This window comes from Amblyomma americanum, chromosome 1 (assembly GCF_052857255.1).
Source record: "Amblyomma americanum isolate KBUSLIRL-KWMA chromosome 1, ASM5285725v1, whole genome shotgun sequence".
Lineage (NCBI taxonomy): Eukaryota > Metazoa > Arthropoda > Arachnida > Ixodida > Ixodidae > Amblyomma > Amblyomma americanum.
Window position 1 is genome coordinate 67,963,427 of NC_135497.1, and position 17,938 is coordinate 67,981,364.

The window sequence follows — 17,938 nt, forward strand, 5'->3', positions numbered from 1 at the left end:
TAGCAAGGCTCCGCTGCCGGATCCCACCCTTAAATTTTTATTTGCACAGGTCTGGGTTGGCGCTTAATCCCGTCTGCGCATTTTGTGGTGAGAACGAAACCATGGACCATTTTTTGTTGTTTTGTCGCCGGTACACCATGATGCGAAGACGGTTTTTAGAGAAACCTCTACAACAGCTTGCCCTTTGTTTCAACAGCCAAGTCTTACTGTCGTTTGGAGCCACCATACTTGGGTACAGCCACAAGTCTGTTTTTACTGCCGTGCAAAATATTTTAATGGAATCAAGACGGCTACCTTGTTATTTTTTTTATTTTTTCATTATTATTTTTATTATTACAATTATCATTATCATTTAACTACTCGGCTATAAACATCAGTCTCAATCTCCTGCGTGCGTTGTGCATTTCCCGTTTCATTTCGTTGCTTCTTTTTGTTTGCTTCTTCCGTCCTTACCATTCATTTTAATTTCGTCCACGTATTATTTACCTCATAAACTTTCTGTGCCCCTCAATTCTTGGCCAATCCACTTATGTGGGCATGTGCCATAGTATGTGGACAACAACAACAACAACAATCCCCCACCATGGGTATGTGCTTTTGAGGCAACAACAACATCACAGGCGTTGTATACGGTTATGCACATTAAGCCATTGTCCAGTCTTCGATCTACAAGTTAACAGGACCCCTGTCTGCGTCTTGCAGTCTGTCAGCCTATACACTATTACTACTCATTTTCCCTTCAAAACGTTCCTGTCTCGAGCAGTTAACTGCCTGTGCCTTGGTAACTCCCCTGTAGTGGGTATGTGCCAGCTTTATATGAGGCCAACGAACCAACCAAAATATCGCGTGTGCATTTTCCCTGAGCCTGAATCTATCGATCATTTTTGGCTCCACTGTAGCCGCTTCTCCTCTTTTAGAAGAAAGTTGCTGGAGGTGGTAGTGGTGGAAACATTTATTGCCAAGCAATACAGAGGAGGGCAGACTCCTAACATGGCACGAGGCAACCGTTGGAGGACAGCCCTTAGAGAGCTATCCGCTTCAGGGCGTCGGTAATTTTCCGGCGCTGGTCAGCAGCAGCGGAGCTGGCCAGGAGTCTCCCAGTATAACTCCGCCGTGGTTTGGGTGGGGTGTGTGGGAAGGTAGGACATGTGAGGAGGACGTGAAGTCTCCCGGTTTCCCGCAGAGCTTACAAGAAGAGAGGAATTGATCGGGGTAGCGGGTATGAGAGCAAATAGGGTAGGGAGTAGTTCGGGTCTGGAGTCGGCGCCAGTGGGAGGCCTGGGTTAAGGTTAGGGAGGGAGCCGGCGGTGCGTAAACGCACCGGGTATCTCGGTAGTAGGTAAGAATATCTTTGAACGTAAGCAAGACGCTCCTGGGATGGTGGAGGAGGTCCAACCCCCGCCCGGAAAGTGAGACCTCGGGCGAGGGAGCGCACCTCCTCGTTACCCGGGAGGCCTGCGTGTGCGCAGTTCCTGATAAGGGTTACGGGATGGATGGGGTGCCAGAAGCGTAGAAGACGAGCCGCGGTGCGGGATATCAGGCCTTTGGCGAAATTGGATAGGGCGGATTTCGAGTCGGAGAGAATTTTGATGACAGAGGTGAAGATGGCCGCTTCCTCTGCAACTTCCGAAGAGTCTCTGGTGACGGATCCTGATGCGATTAGTCGGGCCTGATTATTAGCGACAACGAGAATCATGCGGGAGCCCGACGAGTGCGCTGCCGCGTCCACGTAGACTACCTCGGAACTGTTGTCATAGAGCTTGTGCAGAGCTTCGGCGCGGGCTGCCCTGCGTTCTCCGTCGTGCTCAGGGTACCTGTTCTTAGGGCTTGGAAGGATGAGTAGATGGGAGGGTTTCTGGAGGAGCCCTTGCAGTATTTTGACCTTATTTTTAGCAGCCCGCTCTTGCTATGATTTGGCGTCATCACACTTGGGTTCAGCCACGATCTGTTTGCATCGCTGCTCAAAATTTCTTGCTGGAATCTCATCGACTGACTTGCTAAACGTTACAATATTTTCTTTTCTGTGCATTATCATATTTTGACATAATAATTTATTGATATTTTCTCTCTCTGTCTTGTTCATACAAATTCTCATCTCTTTTTAGTCCATGCCCTATTTGATGTAGAATCCACCGCTGTTGCACTACCGCGTGCTTTTTGTTTTGCCTGTTTATGTACAAGGGAATAGCAACCTCTTCCTCCCGATTCTTGGACGATCCCCCAGTTTGGGTATGTGCCATCTTTTGTAAGGCTAATAAAAACAATATTTCGTGTGACCGCACAGCGAAGTTTCAGCCCCGGTCGTCAGGACTACCAACCCCCCTTGTACACGGAGGATGGCGCCAAGAGTTCTAGCTTACAACAGGACAAGCGGCAGAGGCGAAGTCGTCTTTATACTTAGTTGTCGTTGTTGGCATTACAATATATGACACATACCCACACTGCGCGATCGGTCAAGAATCGGGAGGCATACATTGCTATTCACCTGTACATTTACAAGGCCTAAATGATAATAATAATATAACAAAATGAAAAGAATAAATAAATTTGGATTAAACTCAGGTGCAAGTGCAACATCGGTGGGTTCTAAGTCAAGTAGGACATGGACTGGAAAGGAAAAAATGATTTTGAAACTAAAAAATAGTATCTAAAATATTTAAAAATGAACTAACCCAAAGAAAAGAAAATATTGTAAGGTTTAGCAAGGTGGTTGATGAAATTCCAGCAAGAAATTTTGATCTGCGGGGCAGACCTGTAGCTGAACCCAAATGTGGTGATGTGAGACCGATACTGCGCCATTTCCTTTCCCCCTACAACCACTTTAAATTTAAATGACAGCATGAGTGGACAGCTCAAACTAAGGCCAAGATGTTGCAAGGGCTCCTCCAGCAACCTTTTTCTCAATGAGGTGTAGCGGTGGCAGTAGAGTCAAAAAAGATATAGATTTGGGTTCGCGGCAAATTGCGCAGAGGGGAGAGAGCGCCAAACCAGACCTGTGGCGATATAAATTTAGAGGACGCATACGGCAGTGCTGCCTCGTCAGAGAGACTTCAAGGTGCCGAGTTCTACAAAAATTCCAGGGAAATCTCACATGTTGATAACCCGTTGATGTTAAAAGAGACCCTTTTCCTGTTTGGAAATGACGGCAGACGTAGTCTGCTTTTGCTTTGTCCGCCTCTAGCGACTCGCCGTGAGCGGGAAGTAAATAGTGGCGCTGGCATACTCGATTTACCATTCCTCTTGTTACGGCGACAGGTAACGCAATTAAAGCTCGGCAGACGGATGAAGAAAGATAGATGTTTCCTCGTGTGAAGGTTCTGGTGGAGGGTAGATTATACGCGCTCAGACCGAATTAAGGCTCATATTTATGGGATAACAGAAGCTCCATCAGAGGTCCTTGTATTCTGCCGAGAATGCCTTCTTACGGGAGCTTTAATAGAACAACATGATGTTGTTGCGAAATAAAATTGAAAATCGATCTTTGAGGAAATGTAGTAGTAAGTGGTTTTTATTAAAATGATAATAAAAAGGAAGGAAAAGATAGAAGCTATCTTACTTCTCGGCAGACACCGCAACCACGTCGTGGAAAAGAAGGAGGTTGGCGTGAAAGAGAAGGGAAGCAGAGGGCTCCGGAAAGAGCGTAAGGGCGTCTTAACAGTGTTGTTGTTGTTGTGCCCTGAACAAATTCGGCAAGCCGAGCTGATCAAATAACATTCTGCTCGGTCTTAATTACGTATACAGCGGGCATCATAGACACAGAGGTCCGCGAATATAGATGTTAAGTTCATTCCTGCATTTGAAGACCTGAAGTCGAATTTCGCAACGGTTTGCTTACAGATCCATTTTTTGCAGAAAATCCGGCGCCATCAGCGTCAGCGTTGTGAGCGAAAAATCTCCGAAGAAACATAGGTGGGCCACCTAGGTCACGTGACTTTGTGGTGTCATCACAACCTGCCCACCGGATTGTGAGCAAACTGACCAACGTGGCAGATGGCAGCTAAATTAATGATTGGTCGGGAAAGGTCGCTCGAGAAAAGCAGCCTGAGTCGCACAAGTCCCACCGCAGCACATTCCATCGCAGTGGCGCATCACTTAATTACTGCACCACTGTGCCACGAGTGGTTTCAGGACTCCCAGGGATCTATGAATCTAAAGACGAGAATGACCGATTTCTTATATATGGGCATTTCCCATTAACTCTATCACGTCATAATCTTAAGGCGGAGCGTAAATGTCCCCTCCAATTTTTCTTATCCTAACCATATGCTGTGTCACCTGGGATAGCTGCCACTGGTATACAAGGACGGAACGAACCGCAAGAAGAATCCGTACAGAATCTACTCATGGTATCTGTGTTAAAGCAGTGGCACTAATTAACAAAACTGTTCGTTTCTATATGGCTAGCACAAGACCGCCGCCCAAGCGCACAGAATTCGAGATGACACTCAAAAGCAATGCCATTCACTGACCTATTTCTGAGTCTTTTGACCTCATATTAGAATGCTACCGTACACGTTTGCAAGGAGCGAAAGTTTCAAAGCTGTTTACCCATTACAACAGTCCGCGTAGGCTGGTTGGTTGGTTTCGGGGGGAAAGGACATGGCGAAGTATATGTCTCATATATCGGCGGACACCTGAACCGCGCCGTAAGAGAAGGAATAAAGGAGGGAGTGAAAGAATAAAGGAAGAAAGAGGTGCCGTAGTGGAGGGCTACGGAATAATTTTGACCACCTGGGGATCTTTAACGTGCGCGTACATCGCACAGCACACGGGCGTCTTTTGCGTTTCGACTCCATCGAAACGCGGCCGCCGTGGTCGGGTTTGAACCCGGGAGCTCTAGATCAGTAGCCAAGTGCCCTAACCACTGAGCCACCGCGGCGGGTGTCCGTGTAGACTAAATTTCTAGTTCCCATGCGCTTGGCTGTCGTGATCGGCGAATACGCGAGAATGAGCGAGTCACTAAGCGTTCTTACGCGCGTTACGTTTTGAGTATCGAGCTATGTTTGCTGAGGACGACTACACGTTCCATTCCAGTGCTGCACAATTAAATTGCCTCAAGAGTATGGCGAGTGATCAGCGCCCTGATTCGCAAAAGGATTAACGCAATTATGACGCCGTGTATAGCAGCACGATGATTGTTTTCATGTTACGGGAGCGCGCACCTCGTCTTGTAGTGCGTTTGCGGCCACCGTAGACCGAGCGCATTCTACCTACGTTTGACCCGCCTCAAGTCAGCGCCCCTTGCCTCCCGATTACGTGCAGCGACCCGAGCACGACGCTCCGCCTTAACCGTCCATCCATTCTTCTCCTCGCGAAGCAACTGATGTGCCACTGAATTCGCAGTCTGTGGTTTTTTAACTGCGGCGGCCACTAATGCACGCCGAACAATCAGTGTCCGCAAGGCAGAGGAGGAAGATGAAATGACTCGCGCTTTCATGCGCGTCCTCCTCATCTCTGAACACACAAACAACTACGCTGAGAAATCGGGGCCTATTTGTGGGTCAGTGCTGTGCTAAAGGGCGCAACTGGGGAGGTGAGGGCTGTTCTATTTGAAGCTTGTATGCCTTCGACTTTCTTCGCCCAAAAGGTGGGATTCAGTAGGATTTTTTACGTTAAAGTTCTCGCTTGGGGGGCGAGACCCCCCCCTCCGCCCGCAAATCGCGCCCCTGACGAGAAACCTTGTGATGTGGAAATAGCAGCTACGGGACAGAAACGTGGAGCTAACAAAAAGGGTTCAGCTCAAGTTAAGGATAACACAGCGAGCCATGCAAAGAAAAATTATAGGTGTAACGGTAAGAGACCAAGAGTGGACTGAGTGGGTGAGGGAACAAATGCGGGTTAATGACATTCTAGTCGAAACCAGGAGAAAGAAATGGGCTTGGCAGGGCATGTAATGCGAAGGAAAGATAGCCGCTGGTCCTTAAGGGTAACGGAGTAGATTCCAAGAGAAGGCTCAAGACCAATTTGGCTCTACAATAATCTTTGGAAAAAAATAAAAATTCTGAGGGAACTTATGTCTGTTTACGTGGAGGAATGCGAAAGCATCCGTTTTGAGGATATTTGGTTTTAGTTTTTGAGGAAAGGAAATGACACAGCAACCATTTTGAGGAAAAGAAAGGGCGCAGTAGCTCTCAAATCCGATCTCGGTGGACACCTCAACCACGCCTTAAACTGTTTTCTGACCGATTATTTGACCCCTGACTCGACACATTTGGGACCAATTTTGTTAACCATGACTCAGTTCTTTGTTGTGACTAATGACTCAGCACTTTTTGTGGCCCATTTTTGTCCATGACTTATGATCATGACTGATGACCGCGACTCAATTCCTTCCTCAGACAATGACTCCGGTCATGACCACATTGATTATGATTCCCGTCTTGACTCATGACTTCGGACTCATGACTCAAGTAGAACGACTCACTCATGACACTCTATTTATATACCAATTGTCATAGACATTCAGTCATGATTAGTATACACTAGCGAATGACGTCATATCGTGCGACCCATTTTTCTTACACATTTTGCTTCCCCATTTGCTTCCGCTTTTTGAGGACACGTCAGCTGCCTACATAGCCAAGTAATCCTTTCGCATTAGTATATTGCAAGGCGCCACTCAGCCATATAACCGTTGTCATGGCGCACTTTTTTTTTTTTGCGGGATGTCCTACAACGTAGCGGTAAAAAGGACCTGCCGGTAACGCCGTTCGGAATACGCTTCCTGCCTTAAGCCGAAACAGGGTGGAGAGCCGAGGGATCTATTAATGATCTTGTGCATGCAGAGTGTATGACGAACGCCAATGGATGTTCGGCGTGTTGTACACCCCGCTCGTCAGTACTTCGTTGAAAGTGGGATGTGCACGCGGGATGTTTACGGAGAGCAGAACGATCCCCAGACTGGCTACCTGTTCTGGGCAAGCTGACATCACTCAATCCATTTTATCACAAGACATTTGTCGCAAAGTGACTTGTGCATTTAGCGCCATGGGACTCATTGTTTTGCTGTTTTTGTTGTCAAGCCGGTAATAAATTTTAAAAAAAGCCTCCATAGCATAGTCGGCTCGCGCGTTTTTTTCTGGTCCATTTTCTTCATTCAAAAATGCACGGTATCAAACTTGCCCTTCTTGCTCCACATCCACAGTCGTGTTCTCCTCTGCAGACGCTCATCCTCCGTGGCGCAGTCGCCTAGATGGTTTAAGTATGGCTTTTTATTAAATGTTTAAAACGGAAACAACCCCACAGTTGACTTCGTTATTTAACGACGCCTACGACTGCAACGATTTGCCACCGTCTTGCGGTTCGTCCCATAAAGTTCTTATTTCTAAACAGATCGATCCTAAAAATGTCAACGCATTACAGCATATAGGCCCATTTCACTGGCGAACGTCGAATATAAGCTATTTATGAATCTGCTGGCTACGAGACTTCAGAGCGTGATTAAAGAAATTGTTGGCCCTCATCAAACATGTGGCGTAAGGGGCGGTCTATTGCTTACGATATTCATAAGGCAAGGTGTGTGTGCTGGAGTGTTGTGACACCACCGAGGTTCCAGTGGCAGTGCTCAAGCTAGAGCTAGAAAAAGAGTTCGATTGCGCTGCTCATGAGATTTTGTTTTGTATCCTGCATCAGATTAATGTGGGTTCTTTTATCACTGAGGGCGTGGCCGTGGCGTACCGACACTGCACTACAAATTTAAATGTTAAATGTTAGTAAATCGTTGAGGCCCCATTAACGTGCAACGTTCGGTGCGCAAGGGTTGCCGCCTCAGTACTGTCCTGTTTGGTATTCATGTTGAAACTTTGTGCTTGCACATCATACAGAATAATGCTTTTCAAGGTTTTCGGTTGCATGAGGCGGAAATGAAAGTCCTAGCATATGAAGACGATGTAGCGGTTTTCTGTATCACTCAGGGCAGCATTTTCAGTGCGATAGAAGGTGGAAAATGCTTCAGTGCGGTCACGGGCAGCAAGGTGAACTGGGAAAGTGCCTGGGATTCTGGTATGAAGAATGGCAAGATACTGCAGACACTTCCACAAATGTGACCTGGTGCACGACCCCTGTGAAATACCTGATAGTCCCGTTAGAGTTTTACAGAAACAGTGAACTGTACTGCAACGGGAAGGCACAAGAATGACGGGAGAGGGCAGAAAATTATAAAGGTACTCATTTATCTGTTTTTGCAAGAGCCGCGGTGTGCAATCTGTTTTTTATCAATAAACTATGGTATGTGACGCAAGTACTCCGCTGCTCGCGGCTAAATATACAAAAGGTGCATCTAATTTTTGCTGCTTTTGTATGGGCCTCCCGTTGGGAAGGGTGCATGCGTACAAATTGTTCCGACGTGTCAAGGACGGAGGCCTAGGGCTGGGAAACTTATTTGTGAGACAACTGGCTAACAGAATTTTGTTCTTCCGAGATGTTCAAGATCCCTTCTTGCGCACAGTGTGCCAAGTAAGGCTTGGACGAGCTTTGCCACAGTATGTGTTTGCAACCAAACGCATGACGGGCGGCATTTTGGGTTCTTCAAAGAGATAATTACCAGTGTCAGATTCTTATCCGCGCGCTTTTCAAAAGAGAGAGAGAAATAATTTTAATTACGAAAAAATCTGGGACACGTAGGTCCCTGGGTCCCCGCACGACCCCACTGCACTATACGTTCACGAGTTCATGGAGTTCCATGACGTGGGAGGCCAGGTCAGCGGCGATCTTCTGGCTGGCCGGGTCCGTCGAGCGCAGTAGGATGTCCCATTCCTCCCAAGTGGTCAGGAGCTCAAGGCCCCGCTGGGGAGGGTCCGCAGGGCGTTCAAGGAGAATGAGGATAAGAGTAGCGTGGGGATCGGTGCACTGGGTACAGGAGGGGGTGGATGCTCCCGGGTGGATGCTCCCGGGTGGATGCAGGAGAGCAAATAGGTCGATTGAAGGGTGCGGGTCTGAAGGCGGGCCGCCATAATATTTGGCGGTAATTGTCAAGCAATTGGTGGGGTAGAGGTATAGCTGGCGTTCGGCGCGATATGCCTCGGTCAGCTCGCTGAAGGAGTTCATGCGCTTCTGGGAAGAGCCCGACTCCGATTCCGGCGCCGCCCGTTTGATAAGACCTCGGACGTCGTCATTGGCGGCTTCGTTGCGGAGATTCCCAGAGTGCGCACGCACACAAAGCAGCTCCACATAGCGGGGCGGGTTTATGGGGGGCAAGTTGAGGATGTGGTAAGCGGTCTCATAGACTCGCCCTGGTGCAAAAATTAAGAGTGCAGTTTTGGAATCGGTAAGGACGTACCGGGCATTAGTGCACATGTGTGTAAGGGCAAGCGCGATTGTCGCCTCTTCCAAGGATTCCGGGGTGGATGTGGCAGGAAGGTGGAGAGTGGCGATGGGTTGGAGTGCGTTTGACGACTGCAATTACCGTGTCTTCGCCCGTGCAGGCTGCGTACACTCATACAGCGTCTGCTTCCGAACCGTAGTATTTTTGAAAAGCTGTGCGACGTTATTTTTCCGGTGCCCTTGCACAGGGCCGTGTACTGTGGAGGCCCTGGCAGTAATTTGTTGAAAAGGGTGAAAAAAATGGCGAAGCTGCCGGCAGTCACGAGTTTTTTCTCCTAGGTCCACACTGGAACCTTACCTGTGAAATCATTCTTGAGAGGAAAAGAGATGTTTCTTCCATGGGCATCACACTGTTTAATCTGCAAGCATCCGGAGGACATTGATCATGTTATTTTTGCATCGCTGAAGAGGGGTCTATTTTTGGGACGTGCTGCAGATGACAATCAAGCAAAAGCTGCCATTACACTCATACGGAATCAGGTTCTTGCCAACAGAAATTTAGGAGGGGGTCCCGTTCGATTTAGTCATGCTGGTGGGCCTCCACAGTATATTGCGCTCCCGTATGGCCGGGGTATTACTGCGATCCCAATGAACGCCCAGCGCGTACCTATTCTCGAGAAATTATGTGCAAGTTTGCAGAAGTTGCAGAATGCCTAAATAGGCTCTCAAGGCTAGAACCCTTGAAGACACTCCGAGAATTTTAATGTACGTGACAAAGCCTGCCCTCTCATGGGGATTTGGCTACGTCTGTAACATTTAAGCATATATTTTTGTCTGTTTTCTGTAAGCCGAGGACCGGCAATAAAGAAGAAAAAAGCCTCTGTGGCGCCATCAGCTGGCGCGTTCGGCTGTTAACCGAAAGGTTGGAGGTCCGAGCCCTCTCAGGGGCGAGTTCATCGCTTTTGTACTTTTTATCCCCAACCTTTCTTTTCCCGTTTTGACGGCTGAGCGCTTGTCCTCTGCTCATGTTCCGCCGTCCATGTCTTTTCTGCGCTGACTTGTTCATCTCTTCAAAAATGAGGAAGCTCTCGTCCTGCGTTTCTTTCGCCGTTTTTTGTGCCCCACTTCCTTCATTTAATAATGCTCGGTATCAAACTTGTCCACCTTGCTCCACTTCCCCAGCCGAGTGGCCCTCTGCAGTCGCTCAGCCTCCGTGGCATCAAAGCTGCTGGCGATGCTTCCGAGTGGTTGTCAAGGGTAGAATGACCTTAAAGGAATTTTAATGTGACGAATCCAGCCCTTGGCAGGCTAACTATATCAATATCATGTGTTTATTGTGTCCTGCAATTTTTTTCTGGTGATTCTTGTGCAATGCCAAAGCCAGGCAGTAAAGAAAAAAAGAAGCCACCGTGGCGCAATCGGCTAGCGCGTTCGGCTGTTAACCGAAAGGTTGGAGGTTCGAGCCCTCCCGGGGGCGAGCTCTTCGCTTTTGTACATTTTATCTCCAACCTTTCTTTTTCCGCTTCGACGGTTGAGCGCTTTTCCTCTGTTCATGCTTCACCGTCCTTGTCTTTTTCTGCGCTCCCTTGTCCAACTCTTGGGAAAAAAAATGGCTGGTGGTTTAGCATTACTAAGCTCGAAGTATTGTGCGAAAGCAGGGTTTTTTGCAGGTGGACCCAACCGCTACGTACCTTAAAGCGCGATTGAGGTGTCTGCTTACCCAGAAAGCCGGTCATGCGACTTTCCTTTCCTCAAAATCAACCAAGTCTAAACCTCCGCTTCGTTTTGAAAAAGGGAAAGGCACCTAACTACCTAAATTTATATGTGGACGCCACCGCCTACTTACAGCGACTGAGGGGAGGTGGGATGGCGGCTGCCTGGCCTTCCGGGGCTGGGATCTAGGGTCTCTCGAAAATGTGGCGAGGGCTCACCGGGGGTATCTGTTGCTCAACTGTCGTCGTCGCTTCAGACGACGCGGTTGTTGCTACAACGCGCGTCCTTTCTTTCAATCTTTCCACTCATATCTCTTTTATCTCTCTTACTGTCTGCATGTGGCAGCGATTGTGGCTCAGGTTGAGCCAGTGGGCAGGCCCGTGCACTTTCTTCATTCTTCCTTGAGTCGCAACAACAATACCAACCTATTCACAGCGCGATTGAGGTCTTCACTGACTCAGTGAGCCAGTTATGCTTGATACTCAGAGGCTTCACACACATGCACAAACACACACCGCTGAAACCCGGGGAGTGCGACTAGAACTGCTTTGGTAATGAAAATTGCATGTGCGTATACAACGCACGGTGTAGGGCGTGCGTAGCAGGAGCTTTGAGTCAGAGCTGCTGTGGTAGACCATGATGCGGAATTATGCTCTGAATCAGGTGTGCGTCTCTATTCGTGCAGATTGCTTTATTTTCACACTGGACTCACAGCATATAGCTTGATGCAGGAAGGGGTTAAGGAGGGCGCAGAGATTTTTTGAAAACTCACAGCGTAGTATACGCAAGCTATCACTGAATTTCGGGATGTACGCGGGAAGTATAAACGTTGTGAATTGTTTAATGCGATAGCATTAGAACTGCCACAAAGGCGAAAACTCTCCGGCGTCGGCGGCGTCGGCGTCTGTGTTAGCCTTCACCTGCCAACCGTGGCAGGTGGAAGTTGGAGAGAGGGAAGTCCTCCTCTGACTTTTAGAGGAGATGAGGGAGGGGTCGGAGTAAAACTACCCGGAAAAAATGAATAGAAGAAGCGATTACGAATAGAAACTGAATGGCATTACAATTAGAATTGGAATAGCACAGAATTTTAAAAGAATCAGGATTGGAATATATTGTCGAGTGCCGGGAAACATCCACTCTCTGCGGACGAATCCGAATCACTGGTATGCCTTCCAAGCAACGGAGCCGCTACGGGAACACGCCGCAATTCTGCCGCAGACAGACTGGAGCAGTGTTGCCGGATTGGCCAGTTTGTTTTTCCCAGTTGTCGGCTAAAAATTCCCATTTTTTCCTACAAATATATTTTTTTCAATATATAGTAATTTTATAGTGAATACAGCCAAGGTAATAGATATAAGAATGAGTGAAATAAAATAAATACAAAGCCCATTAAAAATGAACATCAGGGCTGGATTGTTCTTCATCACATCATCGTCAGTCACCACTTCCTATTTATTAGTTTTTGCGTTGGGACAGGGACCAGCTCGGCTACTTCCATTTCCTTTCTAGCCTCTGCTGTACAGACCGTAGAAATGTTCTTGAATTCCTTTACAACAACATGCGTACATAGGGGATTGTGTGACTAAAGAGCTGGACGTGGTTGGAAGCAATTAATGGAAGGGTCACTGCCACTGTGGCTGGAAGAAATCCAAGGACGCAGCACTCGAAGCCTGAATGAACCTGATTGGGCCAGGGTTCTGCATCAAAGGCTACGCAGCAAATTAAAGGGAAACATCAAGTCGTATTTCTTCTCGCGACACTAGCCAGGCCGCCATGATAACAGCATTTTCCCTTCATCTCTGCACATTTTCCCGAGAAAGCACATTTAGAACACCGGTCTTTAGCGAAACCAAAATTTCCCACGTTTTTGATGGTTTATTAACAAAATTCACTTTTTCCTTCAGTGCCTTGATTTTCCCACGATATGGGAAATTTCCCACGATTCGGCAACACTGGACTGGAGGGACCCGGGGAGGGCTTTTTCATGGACGATTTTGCTCGGGGCTGGTGCCCATAGGATTAGCACTTACGCACTAAAAATAGTCTGGCTTATGGGGATTCAACGTCCCAGAGCAACTCGGGCTATTAGGAAGGCCGTAGTGAAGGGCTCCGGAAAGTTAGACCACCTGTGGTTCTTTAACGGGCCGGGATCGAACCCGCGTTTTTCGGGTCAGCAGCCGAGCACTATAAACACTGAGCCACCGCGGCGGCTTTCACAAGTATGGCGCCGGCTTAACCCTTGAGTGCCTAAGTATGAATGATTCAAAGAAAAAAAATCAGTATCCTGACTATTATGCTAGGCAACCACTTAAAAAGCTAATATGAAAATTTTGTTAGCGCCGCTAAAATCTAGGAATTCGCATGTCGCTAATTACCAACATTATAATGTACTTGCTTCATTTTGTACAGCAAGTCCGAGTTGTGAGAACGACCATACTGAAAGCGTCGAACTAACTCGAAGTCACAAATTCGCACCCCTTATTTCTTCACGTAGCTTGCTCTGTGAGACACCAAACATTTTGACCGGAAGACGCTGGCTGCTGAGAGCGTGTTGACGTCAAACATTGTATCCGTAGAAATGAATGCAGGGTGTGGAAACGGCATGTCGCGAATTCGCGGACACTGGGCATTAAAGGGTAAAGGTGGAACATCGTTGTTGGTAATGATAAGTGGGAAAAAATGACCCCGGAGGAAACGGCCGGTAGGAAAAAAAATGGCCACAAGCGAAAGAAGGCGCATGTAATCTTGGTATATGTGATGCGACAAATCGGCGTTAGCAGTACTGGTTGTTCATTTCGCTTCTACAATGACCGCCTTCATGTCCCCTCTTTTAACAGTATTTCGCCGTCTCTTTTTCGTTCCATTGCTGCGTAGGCTTCTCGTGGGTGGAGGTGTCCGGAAGGTAGAAGTGAGTGGCTGGGTGGTGGATATAGGGCCTTAATTCTGGGCAGTGGAGGTTTGTAAGTGGTGGTGGGTGAAGCTTCTGCAAGGTGGAGGCAGGTTGGTTGGTGGTAGGCGGCAGATTCTGGACAGTGAAGGGGGTAGAGGGCAAATGTTTATGGTAGTGGATGGAGGCCTTCTGAAGGGTGAAGGAGAGTTCTTGGTTCATTGGTGTGCCCTCGGTCTCGCTCACTAATACATTTACTTTCACGGTACGATTGACTGTATCATGGTCACGTGACGTTTGATGACAGCTGTTTTCATACTTCCACCTTTCAATTTCATAAGTAGCGTTTTCATATGAAGCCATTTTTTTCTAGGGTTGCAGCTTCATCGGTTCCGGGGGGGGGGGGGGGGGGGGGCTTATGGGGCTTCAGCCTCCCCCCCCCCCTCCCGAAATTTTTCGAGTGAGTGAGTGAGTGAAAACTTTTATTGATACAGTCAAGAGATTCGCGGATTCGAAAGCTCCATCGTCTTCGTTCTTGGCGCTGGCGATCGGAGTCTTCTCTTCAGCATGGGTGGGCCCCTAATCCAGGGCTCCACTGAGCCGTGCTGCATCGCCCGCGTGCCTCACTAAGGCCCGTTGGGCCGTGAGCTCGCTGCTGTTGAGACGGCTCTCCCATTGCTCCGCACTCGGGTGTTCGTGTTTGTGGAATGCTTTGTTGCGTTCGCACTCCCAAGTAATGTGATAAAGTTTGGGTGTGGCTCCGCACCACGGGCAGGTGGCCCTGTATTGTGATGGGAACATTTTGTTGAGTATGTGTAGGTTGGGGAAGGTGTTTGTCTGTAGTCTACGCCAGATGGTGACTTTCGCGCACCGCTGGTCAAAAAAAAAACCATTGGCGCCGGAAGTCATTCTGGATTTTGTCACCTACAGTGTCTTTTTCAGACTAGAGAAGACATTTTGGCGCGAACATTGCTAACTCAAGTTGGATTTCGTAGCAACGCCCATGCACCTGGAGTCATGTAACGCAAGGGGCCCCATCCTAGCACAAACTTTCAAGGGCCTTTCGATGGCTCGCTGTTGCGACTAAAATTTCGGTGCAATTACTCGCAATACATGACCGGGGACAGCTGCTGCTGCGCAGTACACTGGAACGAAGGAGAGCGTCATTGAGATCTTTCCCTGGCCATTGCATATGTACAAAAATGTAAATATACTTGATCGACAAACATTCATTAAAATATTTGTCGTCTACTTGCTAATTTCATGGCCTTTACGTTTTTAATATGAGTGGCATGCACTGCTTTGCTGGTTCCGGACCGATATAGTTCTGGACTTCATGTGATATTTTCTTTACTGATTAAATACGCAAAAACATGGAAGCATTGGTATCATTTATGTCTGCCACGAGTGAACGATAAGGGGATAGTTGATATGACACGATTACAAGATAAAACTGAGCAGGGGACAAGACACAGAAGAGAAGCAAACAGGACGAGCTCGTCCCCCGTCCCCCCCCCACGGGGGAACAACATTTCTGGCTACGCCACTGGTTCCAGCCAAGTGTTCTGATGCTTTGGAATCTTTGGGACCATTTTTTCCTGCTTTGCACACAGGACTATTTCTTCCGGGGACATTCCTTTCGGGACATTTCTTCCGGGGACAGCCTGGTAGTAATAAATTATTAATGACCTCCTGTGTTTAGTCAGGCAACGGAATAGGGCGGCAGCACGCGCTCGACTTGGCCCCGCCTTCTCTGTCTTCTCTTGCACTTCTAAAATCGCTTATTCTGAGATTAATGCATTTTTCCTTATTTACTCTGTCCTTTAAGCAGTTTATGGCACCATCGACTGGGTTTTGATTGTAAAACATTTTATTTGCCGGGAAGAGCTTGGCAAGAGGTCGCGTTAAGTGGTCGAGAGTACATAGCCCTCGACGACTTTGTCAGCCCACTCCACCGCCAAAACTTTCGTTCTGGGGTCAGAGCTAGCCAGCACGGTCTCCCACCGCTCGAGAGAAGGAGCTGTAACTAGATCACCCGGAGGTGGCTCTATTTTGCAGTCCCACAGGATGTGATCGTAGGTAGCACGTTGGCCACAGTGTTTGCAGTTTGGGTTGTAAAGATCTGGATAAATGTGCGCGAGGAGTGATGGGGTGCGTATCGATCTAGTCTGTAGACGACGCCACGTAACCTCTTGTTCTTTAGTAAGTCTTTTGTCTGGAGGGGGGAAAATTCTCCTCTCTAGTTTAAAATGATTGGTGAGATCATGATATGTGATCATTGAGTCCTTCGTGAAATTCAGGGAGCCAGACTCATCCACTCCCCGGTCGACGAAACCTCGGGCTTTATTGTGGGCTGCCTCGTTCCCCGGATTCCCCGAATGGGCTGGGACCCATATCAATTCGGAATAATTTGGTGAGAATTTGGTTTCGTTAAGGATTCTAAGGGAGGTGTTTGTAATTCGCCCTTTAGCGAAATTATTGATACCCATTTTGGAATCGCTGAGGATGATGCTCCCTTGGGTATGTGCTAGGGCGAGGGCTATAGCCGCCTCTTCTGCCGTTTCAGAGGATTTCGTTTTGATTGTCGCCGAGACGATGTGGTCACCATTCTCGTTCACAACCACAACTGCAAAGGCATTGGTATTTTTGTATTCTGCCGCATCTACATAAAGTGTTGCAGCGCACTGTCTGTATTTCTTATGTAAAGCTTTGGCTCGTGCTTGTCTTCTACCCTCATGGTGTAAGGGGTGCATGTTTTTGGGGAGTGGTTTGATTAGTAGGGCCGTCCTATAGCCGCGGGTTAAGTCTACTTTAGCATCGTTATTCGTAGGTTGAAAGTTAATTCCGAGCCTGGTAAGAATACTCCTGCCAGTTCTGGAATTGGCTAATCGCGCTGTTTGAGCCATTAAATGGGCTTCTTTCAGTTCATTGTAGGTGTTATGTATTCCTAACCTCATAAGCCTTTCGGTTGAGGCATTTAGTGGGAGTCCTAACGCAGCCTTATAGGCCTGCCGTATCATGCTATCCAATTGGTCCTTTTCTGCTTTCGAAAATTTCAGATAAGGGGTGGCATAGAGTATCCTGCTCAGCGCAAAGGCCTGCACTAGGCGGCATAAATCTCTTTCCCTCACCCCTTGTCTGCGGTTAGCTATGCGGCGGAGTAATCGCGCCGTCGCTTCTACCGTGCGTTTTAGCTTAGTGAGTGTGTCAGTATTTTTTCCGTTTGTTTGTAAATACAACCCCAGTATTCTCATGGTCTGTACCTCTTTGACAGATCGTCCATTAACATAGACGTTTATTTGCGGGGGGGATGTCGTGGTACGCCTACCTCTTTGTTTACGACGGATCACGAAGAGTTCAGATTTTTGCTCAGAACAAGTGAGGTCGGAATCCCATGCGCATGCCTCGATGATGTCCACTGCTGCTTGGAGTGTGTCTTCTATGTAGCCTTCGCATCCTTTGGTTACCCAAAGTGTGATGTCATCTGCATAGAACGTGTGATGTAGGTCTGGTATTTGTGCCAGTTTGGGGGGAATTTTGATGAGGGAGAGGTTAAAAAGGAAAGGGGACAGGACGGAGCCCTGTGGCGTTCCTTTACTTCCTAGTTTGATTGGGGCAGACTCTATTGTTCCGACCGTTATCACTGCTGTTCTGTTAGTGAGGAAGGATCGGATGTAGTTGTACGTCCTTTCTCCGGGGTTGATTTCTGACAAGTTTGTCAAGATGGCTTTGTGGGTGACGTTGTCGAAAGCTTTAACAAGGTCTGAACCCAATATTGCTTTCGTTCCTGTTCCCTCGTCAGCTTCAATTATGTCCTTGTTAAGCTGCAAGAGAATGTCCTGGGTAGATAGTTGGGCCCTGAATCCTAACATTGTTTCAGGTAGGAGGTTCATGTCCTCCGCATAGTTTTGGAGCCTATTGAGGATGACATGCTCCATGAGTTTGCCTAGGCATGATGTTAATGAAATTGGGCGTAGATTCTCAGTGCTGAGTTTCTTACCCGCTTTAAAAATAAAAGTGATTTTCGCGTGTTTCCACTCTGGTGGTATGTTGCCTGCATGCCAGTATTTGTTCATA

General features: G+C 47.8%; 1 non-coding gene across 1 annotated transcript; it reads left to right on the forward strand.

The window, feature by feature from the left end:
• The first annotated feature begins 10,664 nt into the window (after window positions 1-10,664).
• Window positions 10,665-10,738, forward strand: TRNAN-GUU (transfer RNA asparagine (anticodon GUU)). The gene has a single exon. It is a non-coding gene; the product is annotated as a tRNA-Asn (tRNA).
• The last annotated feature ends 7,200 nt before the right edge of the window (window positions 10,739-17,938 follow it).